Source organism: Rhinopithecus roxellana, chromosome 5, assembly GCF_007565055.1.
Source record: "Rhinopithecus roxellana isolate Shanxi Qingling chromosome 5, ASM756505v1, whole genome shotgun sequence".
NCBI lineage: Eukaryota > Metazoa > Chordata > Mammalia > Primates > Cercopithecidae > Rhinopithecus > Rhinopithecus roxellana.
This window is the reverse complement of record NC_044553.1, coordinates 42,747,178-42,758,303: the sequence shown is the minus strand read 5'-3', so window position 1 is coordinate 42,758,303 and position 11,126 is coordinate 42,747,178.

Here is an 11,126-nt window from a genome sequence, read left to right as displayed (position 1 = left end):
AATTTGGGACTTCAGTTCTGTTAGTAAAAATTATTTGGAGAAGAGTTTTCCAACTTCAGCAGCTTAATGATCCCTGGGGCAGAGACACCATTGTAGCAAATATTAAGAACAGACTTTCAGTCGGGCGCAGTGGCTCATGCCTATAATCCCAGCACTTCGGAAGGCCAAGGTGGGTGGATCATCTGAGGTCAGGTTCTGATTTATAGGAAGATGCCGGGCTAAGTGGGTAGAAATACGCAGTTTTAAAAATTTACAGAGTTGGTAACTGGTTTACAATATGAAGAAAGAACTGAAGCAGTGAATTAGCATATAACACCTCGCTGAATTGGGGTCCCTAAGACACAAATTGGAGGCAACCCAAAATTGCTAGAAAGAAAAGGATGAACCCAGAGGAAAGAAAGATAAAAGAAGGGAACAAAAAAGACACTGTGAATCAAAATTTCTGAACACATGAGATCTGAAGACAGGAAGACCAGCTAATCAATACCTTTTGAAATTTCAGTCCACTCGATGAAAATAATGGAATAAACCAAAACTTTAAATAAATTTGCATAGGATTCTGAAAGGTAAGCTAAACAATAAGATAGAAATGATGAAACCCAAATAAGTTGACATTAATCCATTCAATATTTACTGTCTTCTATGTTCAGGCACTCTTCTAGATGCTATAACTATAGCAGTAGATCAAACAGACAAAAATCACTCTTCATGAGGTTTTTATTCTAATGATACAGAGAGTAAAAGGGTAAGTGCAATTAAGAAATGAAAGGGCTGGGTGCAGTGGCTCACACCCGTAATAGGAAAAAAAAATACTAATCAAAGAAATATAGCAGGCCGGGTGCAGTGACTCACGCCTGTAATACCAGCACTTTGGGAGGCCAAGGTGGACGGATCACCTGAGGTCAAGAGTTCAAGACCAGCCTGACCAACATGATGAAACCTCTTCTCTACTAAATATACAAAAATTAACTGGGCGTGGTGGCAGGCGCCTGTAATCCCAGCTACTTGGGAGGCTGAGGCAGGAGAATCGCTTGAACCCGGGATGCCAAGGTTGCAGTGAGCCGAGATCTCACCACTGCACTCCAGCCTGGGCAACAGAGCAAGACTGTCTCAAAAAAAAAAAAAAATAAAGAGTTACGAAAAACTATACCAGAATAATACTAATCAAAGAAATATAGCAGGCCGGGCACCTTGTACACATGTGCTAGCAGCAGCAGCAGCAGTAGTGGCATAGTGGCAGCATGGTGGGGACACACCTGTTGGCTGCAGCAGAGTGTAGAAGGTGCTGGGGTGCCTGCCTTTGTGCAGGTATTCACCACAGTGGCGGAGGCAGTACAGCTTCCAGGGGCCCCTGCTGGTGACTGTGTGTGGTTGGCTGGTGGTAGTGTTAGAATGGGGTGCAGGCAGGCGCAGTCTGTATGTGTTCTCTGCGCACCACAGGCAGGGGTAGTCATTCAAGTCGGGGGAGGTTCTGCTGTTCTCTGTGCCTAGTTTCATTCCCATGGCAGTGTTGGTGCAAGGGCATGCCAGCAAAGCAATGTGGGGGTTGCTGTTGGCCAGGCAAAGCAGCAGTGTGGGGAGGGAGTGGGTGGCCTGGTGTGTGGCTGTAGGGGCTGTCCTGCTGTAGTTCTCTGATGGTCAGGCATGGTCCACCAGCACAGGAACTATGATGTGGGCCCCCAGGACACCCAAGGCTGTCTGGCAAGCAGGCTCAGTCAGGCCTGGGCCCCAGGAGGGGCCAGCAGACCAAGGGATGCTCATGTCAGACCTGCCTGTCTGATGGGCAAGACCACCTAGCAGAGTTCAGGTCCAACACTTCCTCTAGGGCTAAAGTCTCTTATGGGAGCAAGTTGAGCCTAGAGAGATGGGCTCTCCTGGCCATGCTTCACTACAGATGCTCCCGCACCAAATCCTCTGGGCTCCTCTTCAGCAGATGTGCTGCCCCTACCACTTCTCTGAGCAGCTATCCCTGCCAACTCAAGGGTCCTTGGTGGTCAGGGAGTCTCCTGCCAGGATTCCAGAGGCACACAGCAAGAGTGGGTTGCTCCTTACCAGTTCAACTTAACTGTTCCCTCAGAGTCTCTGAGGGTCAGGAATGAGTCCTAGTGCACAGTAGCCCCATACAGGGCTCCCAGCTTCCTCCCCCTTCAGCCTAGCTTCTGTGTCTTCCTTTTGTTCATTCTGGTGCCTTCCCTCTGAAGATCTCTTAGGGGTATAACAGTCATCTCAGTCCCTCAGTGGCAGCTGTTCCATCTGGTTGCATCTAGTTGGCCATCTTGCCCCCATTTTCACCCAACAGCATTTTATAAATATTTTTAAAACCCCACCAAAATGATAAAATAATCGTGGGCATGTATGATTGCAACAGAGCCTCAACATATATAAAGCAGGAGATACAATCACAGAGCATTATGGGGAGAAATAAGCAGCAACTGCTTAAGATTTTCAAACAAATTTATTTCAGAAAATGATAGTCCAAGCATCAAATTTTAAACAAATGATTTTTAATATATATTTTTGTTCACTTAGGCTGCTATAACAGAATACTATTGACTGGTAGTATGCAGACTGTGTTGTCTGGCCAAAAGATAATGACAAAAAAACCATGTATGTTTAGAAAATGAAAGTAAACTCTTGACCTCGTGTTCCACCCACCTCGGATCAAGACCATCCTGGCAAACGTGGTGAAACCCCGTCTCTACTAAAAATACAAAAGTTAGCTGGGCGTGGTGGCGGGCGTCTGTAGTCCCAGCTACTCAGGAGGCTGAGGCAGGAGAATCACTTGAACCTGGGAGGCAGAGGTTACAGTGAGCTGAGATCATGCCACTGCACTCCAGCCTGGTGTCAGAGTGAGACTCCATCAAAAAAAAAAAAAAAAAAAGTAAACTCTTTAGTAATTAATTCATCAGAAGGAAAGTTATGTAACATTTATACCTTGAAGACAACTTAAATACTACACATCAAAACTAAAGGGGTAGGTTTAGGATATAGAAAACTGCAAAGAACCTCATTTCCACTCTAACCATGAGAAAAAGCTGGATAATCCGCAAAACCGTAACTTTTTCTAAAACCATCATAGAGCTAATTTCAAAGGCAATCAAGTAATCTGAATAGCAAAGAGAAACAAGATTCCCCAAGGAGAGAAAGCACATTAACTATTCCACATTTAGCAAAGTGGAAGAGAAAGGTGGCCATCATATCAATGGGAAAGAAGAAATCAACTAAATTTTTTTAAAGACCATACGTGGGTTAGTGTGTCAGTTTGTCATAGGTGGGGGCCTCAGACACAAAGTGAATTTGCACTCACTTGTAGGCCTTCACTGGATGCTCAAGAAAATGATTGGGGGGAGGAGAGAAGACTGAAGAAATCCCCCTCACCCACCACCCACAGCAGTGGTTCAAGTGTTCATGTGATTAGTAGATTCTTGGGGACAGGCATAAAGTGCAATTGTCTAACCACTTCTCTCCTACAAATTAAAAGACTTAAAACATTGGGAAGGATCATCAAACTCTTTTGTCCCTGGACACAGGCAAAGAATTATTGTTTTTAGGGGAGGGCCAGAAGAAAACCTTGTTTGCTTCTTGGTAGCAGGTAGGACACTATCCCAATACCAGAACAAAGGCAAAGATCCATTGCTGCTGGAGGAAGGGTAAAAGAAAAACTCTCTGCCACTGTAGGAAGAGCAGGGAATTTCTTGGGCAAAGGATGCTTCATTGATGTCAAGCAGATCATGAGAGGAAGTCCTGGAAAGGAGTAGGAAACTGTGTCCCAAGACCAATCACAAAGATAAGGCAGAGTTTAGTGGCCATGAGAGGAAGGGAAAGAATAATGAGGAAGTCCCATTACCGAGACACAGGTCCTGTGCCTCTCCCCTAAGCACAAAACCTTAGTAGCACACCTGTAGAGGAATTTGAAGTTTGTGTTGCACTAAACACAGCTCTACCAACAACAAAACCCAAACCAACCCAGCTCAGCCAAGGCAAACAAAAGCTGAGAACTTGTTGCAAGCAGACCTGTGCTACCAGAAAGATTAAAGGATGTTCTTCAGGTTGTATGCTCTCATAAGTGGGAGCTAAGCTATGAGGATGTGAAGGCATAATAATGATACATGGACTTTGGGGACTCAGGGAAAGAGTGGTAAGGGGGTGAGGGATAAGAGACTACAAATTGGGTTCAGTGTATACTGCTCAGATGATGGGCACACCAAAATCTCACAAATCACCACTAAAGAACTTACTCATGTAACCAAATACTACCTGTTCCCCAAAAACCTGTGGAAATAAAAAATACACACACACACACACACACACACACACACACACACACACACAGAGGAAAAGAAATAATAAATAATTCTTCTTTTGAGAAGTTTGAAAAAAAGGATGTTCTTCAGGCAGAAAGATTATATTGCAGAGAAACTTGTATCCACACCAAAAAATGAATAGTGTTGGAAGTAGCAAAAATGAAGGTAAATATAAAAGGTATTTCTTCTTGTTTGTAATTGCTTTGACCCATATATATATATATACACACATATATATGTCAATAGACTATATAGACTATATATATATGTCAGTAGACTATATATGTCAATAGACTATATATATGTGTATCAATAGACTCTATATATATATAGAGAGAGAGAGTCTATTGATTTCTGAAAACATTGCCAAGATAATTCAATGGAGAAAGGGTACTCTTTTTAAACACATGATATGAAACAATTGGACAACCATGTGTGGAAAAAATGAGCCTGGACCTATACATGGTGTCATATAAAAATTTAACTGAAAATAAAACACATCTACATTTAAGACCTAAAACTATAACATTTCTAGAAGAAAATAGAAAAGCTTTGTGTGTTAGGTTAGAAAACTTTTTAGTTAAGACTCAAACAAATATTTTAAAAGTTGTTAAATTAAGCTTTATCACAATTAAAACTTCTGTTATTTAAAAGACATTGTGAAGGATGAAAAGACAAACCATACAATGAAATAAAATATTTGAAAAGCACATCCAGAATACATAAAACACATTTAACAGACGTATCACTGAAGAGTGAAACAAATAAGCACATGAAAAGATGCTAATGTCACTAGTCACCAGACAAATGCAAATTAGATCTGTAGTGAGGTACAAATAGATAACTATTAGATTTGATAAAATGTTTTAAAAGCCCATAAAACTATTGATACCCAGTCCTGGTGAATATGCAGAGTAATGGAAACGTTTAAACATTGCTGGTAAAAATGTAAAATTTGTACTTTTGAAGTAGTTGAGGAGTTTCTTATAAAATTAGTAAACTTAAACCTATCATATGGCCCCGCAATTATATTTTTAAGTATTTACTCCTGAATGTTTATAGCAGTTTTATTCATAATTACCAAAAACTGGAAACAACCAAAATGTCTACCAACTATAGAATAGACAAACAAGTCTGTACATGTATATTATATAATACTTAGCAACAAAAAGAATGCATGACACCCAACAGCACAGACGGATCTCAAAAGCATTGTGCTAAATAAGAAGAAAAGAGAAGGGTTCATACTACATGATTTCCTTATATAACATTCTGAAAAAAGACAAAAGAATAGGAAAAGAATTCAGTTCAGTGGTTGCCAGGGATGGGGGCTGGGAGGATGTAACTGAGTAGCTTAGGTTCAAAATGCATTGAGACTTTTTTTTTTTCCTTCCTTTTAGCCTTGAAGCATACCTTAATACTCTTTGTTCCCCTGCCTTCCCACCAGACACTCTTGTGCACTGGTAATTTATCTAATTATGTGTCTAGAAGTTGCAGGGGCTAATCTTGAGACAAACCAGGCATGGAAACCCAGGTGTGAAATTCCAGAGATTACCTCAAGGCAGTTAGTCAACAGCTAACTGTTGAGATGTTAGCTGTTGAGATGATGCGAGCCTGCACTCCAAGTGGACCATGACTCAGGATAACCAGTGGAACAAGACACACAGACCTCGTACCCAGCACCACTCCTGCATGCCTTCTATTCCAAGTTCCCCTCTTTAAACCCCTGTCCACAGCCTAAAGTTTGAAATAGTCTGTTAAGGACATGAGCCTGGACATTCCCTATCTGCTAGCGTTTGAATAAAAGTCGTTTCCCTTTTGTCACACCTCATTTCTCATGCTTTGACTTCTAACGGTGAGCACTTGAACTTGAGTCAGTTACAGAAGGAGGAAACTGACTGCAAAGAAATACGAGAAAACTTTGGTGAGATGGAAATATTTAATATCTTGGTTGTGGTTGAGGTTACAGAGCTATATATATTGATCAAAACTCATAGAACAATATATCTCAAACGAGTGAATTTTACTGCATGTAAATTATACCTCAGTAAACCTAACTTAAAAATTCTAGGATACAGCTCTTGCAGTATTTGGAAGGTCAGTTTACGGTCTTAAATGAACCTATGAAAACCAAGGAGCTTTTTAAAAAATGAATTATGATTTAACTCAAGAGGTTGAAGAAAAACGAGTAGAAGAATGAAAACAAATGTAAGAGCAGAAGTTAGTGAAATAGAAGAAAAATGGGAGAAGATCAACAAAAATAAAGGTTGTTTTTTCTTCTCTTTCAAAAAACTAATAAACATGTAATAAGAGAGATGGGACAGAAAGAGATTATACAAACAAGCAATATTAGGAATAAAAACATGATTATCTTAGATAAAGTAGAAAATGTTATAAATAGCTTTATGTCAATGGAGGCTAAGACTAGTTGCAGGAAGATGAAGGGATAGGATATTGGTGTGATTGCAGATTATCTGCCTCCCACAAGACACGAATCCATTACAAAGAGGAAAATTATGACTTTACAGTGAAGAAACTTGGCAGACACCAACATGACAGGTGATGACCAATGTTACCATCACCAGAGGTGGGAACAGTCAACGGCATATGCGCTGTACTATGGCTGATACTCTTAGAAGGGCATAGTTTCATCTCCATGACATTCCTGCCGTGAATTCATGACCTGAGTCTGATCATAAGAAAACATCCAGCTCAAGGACCATCCTACAGAAGGTAAGGCCTGTACTCTTCCAAAGACTAAAGAGCTTTTTGAGACTGGAGAAAACTGAAGAGACTTGATAACTATATTAGTCCATTTTCACGCTGCTGATAAAGACATATCCACGACTGGGAAGAAAAAGAGGTTTAATTGGACTTACAGTTCCACATGTTTAACTCTGTGCACAAACCAGTCTTGGGTCCACTGAAAAGGATAACAGACAGGTGAGTTTGTGTCCTTTAATTGCTTAGGACCCGTTGCTAATTTGCTACGCTGAAGCTGCAAGAGCCTTGTGTTTTTGAGCATCTAGTGTTTTTGAGCATCTTTACCTCTGGCTGTGTGAGTTTGAGATATATTCCTATTTCGGGGCGGTGGGGGAATGGGGTGGGAGGGTATAAGTAAAATAAATTAGAATACTCTTTAAAGAGTACCATTATGATTGTTTTGGAGCAATATCACCACTCTTCCCTCAGGAATGTTTGGCAATGTCTGGAGACATTTTTGGCTGTTACAATTTGGGGGTGCTTTTGGCATCTAGTGGGTAGAGGTTTGTTATGCTGCAAACATCTCACAATGCTTAGGATTGCCCTGCATGACAAAACAATTATCTGGCCTAAAACGACAATCCTTTTAGAGAAACCAAATAGCACTTATATAAATCTAATATTCTCAACATTTCCTCAATGTAAATTGAATGTCTAATGCTTTAAATGTGATAGCCTGCTTTAAAAAAAAAAAAAAGTGCTTCTCACAGAAGCTGCTAGCTCAAAAGCATTTAAGAAAGAAAGAAAGAAAGAAAGAAAGAAAGAAAGAAAGAAAGAAAGAAAGAAAGAAAGAAAGAAAGAAAGAAAGAAATCAAGTTCATGCAATTAAACTAGACTTATTTGATAATTTGGGTTTAAAAAATAACTGTATCAGGCTGTGTGCAGTGGCTCATGCCTGTAATCTCGCACTTTGGGGGACTGAGGTGGGTGGGTCTCTTGAGGCCAGGAGTTCAAGACCAGCCTGGCAAGCATGGTGAAACCCCGTCTACTAAAACAAAGAAAAAAAAATTAGCTGGGTGTGGTGGCACACACCTGTAATCCCAGCTACTACTTGGGAGGCTGAAGCACGAGAAATGCTTGAACCCGGGAGACAGAGGTTGCAGTGAGCCAAGATTGTGCCACTGCACTCCAGCCTGAGAGACAGAGTGAGACTGTCTCCCAAAAAAAAAAAAAAAAAGTCATATATTTTTCTGATTATATCAGTGTGAAGAAAAAATACAAGTATACAAGTTTCATTCTTTTTAAAACTACGGATTTGTTTATTCATAAAGGTAATTATTTTTTAAACTTTTATTTCAGGTTCAGGAATATGTGCAGGCTTGCTATAAAGGTAAATTTTTGTGTCATGGAGGTTTGATGTACAGATTATTTTATCACTCAGGTAATAAGCATAGAGCCAGGTAGGTGGTTTGTTGATTCCCACCTTCCTCCCGCCCTTCACTCTTAAGCAGGCCTTGGTGTCTGCTGTTTCCTTCATTGCATCCATATGTACTCAGTGCTTAGCTCCCACTTACAAGTGAGAACATGCAGTATTTGGTTTTCTGTTCCTGTGGTAGTTCACTTAGAATAATGGCCTTCAGCTCCATCTATGTTGCTGCAAAAAACATGATTTTGTTCTTTTTTATGGCTGCATAGTAATCCATGGTATATATGTACTACATTTTCTTTATCCAGTTTACCATTCATGAGCATCTAGGTTGGTTCTATGTCTTTGCTATTGTGAATACTGCTGTGATGAACATATGTGTGCATGTGTCATTATGGTAGAATCATTTATATTCCTTTGGGTATATACACAGTAATGGTATTGCTGGGTTGAATGGTAATTCTGCTTTGTGTTCTTTGAGAAATCACCAAACTGCTTTCCACAGTGGCTGAACTAAGTTACATTCCCACCAACAGTGTATAAGTGATCCCTTTTCTCTGCAACCTTGCCAGCATCTATTATTTTTTGACTTTTTAATAATAGCCATTCTTACTGGGGTGAGATGTTATCTCATTGTGGGTTTGATTTGCATTTCGAAGAGAATTGCTACTTTGAATTTCTGACATTTCTTACATAGATTTAATCTGATAAGCTAATATTGTTCCTACATAATATTTAAGATAAGGAACAGTGAATACTTTTGTTTAAGTGGATCGATTTATAATTCTGACAAACTTTTTTTGTTATTTGTTTGTTTTGGTTTGTTTTCTTTTTAGAGACAAGTCTCGCTCTGTTGCCCAGGCTGGAGTGCAGTGGTACTATCATAGCTCACTGTAACCTCAAACTCATGGGTGTAAGTGATCCTCCTACCTCAGCCTCCTGAGCAGCTAGGACTACAGGTCCATGCCACCATGTCTGGCTAACTTCTTTCTTTTGTAAAGATGGTGGTCTCACTTTGATGCCCATGCTGGTCTCAAACTCCTGGCCTCAAGCAGTTATCCAGCCTTACCCTCCCAAAGTGCTGGAATTACAGACATGAGCCACTGCTCCTGGCCTCTGACAAACTTTTTAATATCAATAGTGCATTAGGGACCTCCAGACCTGGGCCCCCAGCACAGCTTCCCTGACCCTGCCTGATCCCTTCAATCGGTGGCAACTCTGCATTTCTCTGAGGAGGAAATCTCAGAGACCATTCACAGGCTGTCTGCCATTGCCACTGCAGTGGTACCCACATTTGCTGCCTTCTGGTTGGGGAAGGAACAAAGAGCCTAATTGCCTTGCTGGCAGCTCCCATATATGAAGGAGCCCAGTCTCTCTTTTCTACCCTCAACCCACTGCTCTTCACCAGGTAGGGTCCCCGGTTTGGGCCTGTAGCACAGCCTGCAGTAGGTTTGTGTTTCTCTAGGGTGGAGGTTCTGCAGGCAACTGACAGCCCCTCTGTCACTGTAGCAGTAGCTACCCTTGCTGCCATCAGGCTGGGGAAGGAAAAAATAGCCTGAGTGCTTTACTCACACCTCCAGCATGCCATAGCCACCCTGCAGAGAAGAGGTCAGACTCTTCCCCATGAGCCCTCCATCCCCCTGCTCTTCACCAAGCAAGGATCCCAGACTTGAGCCCACAGTGCAGCCTCCCCACCTTGGGCTGATTGTTCTGATTGGCAGTGGCCCTGTGTTTCTCTGGGGCAGAGCCTCAAGAGATGAGTGGAAGTCCCTCTGCCATTGCCACTGCCAAGGTCCCTGCCCTGCTGACACCAAGCTGGGGAGGGAACAAAAAGCCCGAGCTTGCCACAAAGCTGTGTTGTGCAGGCCCGGAGTGCCAAGCTGAGATCTGTGGCCAGCACTCAAGTGGGAGAGGAGCCCATATTCTGAGAGCACCGAGAGGGAGCATGGCTGCATATGTGAGGAAATGAAAGAGAGGCCATATGGCTAAGAGCCTATCTGTCTGCTACTATGGTTAAGCGCCATTTACTGGATCGCAGCTCAAACTTCAACATCAAAAATACTTTGTTAGTATACCCTGTGAAACCAAGGACAAAAATCCAGCCCCTAGTAAACACCCTGCGCAACCCTCTGAAAACAACCAGAAACAAATCCAACTGGCTATACTGAAATTACACCACAGTTAAAGGAACATCAACACACAGATGAGAAAGAACCAGTACAAGAACTCAGGCAACTCTAAAAGCCATAGTGTTTCCTTACCTCCAAACGACTTTACTAGCTTCCCAGCAATGGTTCTTAACCAGAATGAAATGGCTGAAATGACAGACATAGAATTCAGAATCTGGATGGCAATGAAGATCATTGAGCTTCAGTAGAGAGTTGAAATCCATTCCAAGGAATCTAAGAAATCCATTAAAATGATTCAAGAGATGAAAGATGAAATAGCCGTATAAAGAACCAAACTGAGCTGATAGAGCTGAAAAACTCACTATAAGAATTGTATAATACAATCAGAAGTATTAATAGTAGAATAAACCAAGCTGAAGAAACAATCTCAGAGCTTGACAATCAGTTCTTCAAATTAATTCAATCAGCCAAAAATAAAGAATTTTTTTGAATAAGCAAAACCTCTGAGTAATATGGGATTATGTAAAGAGACCAAATTGATGACCCATTGACATCCCTGAAAGA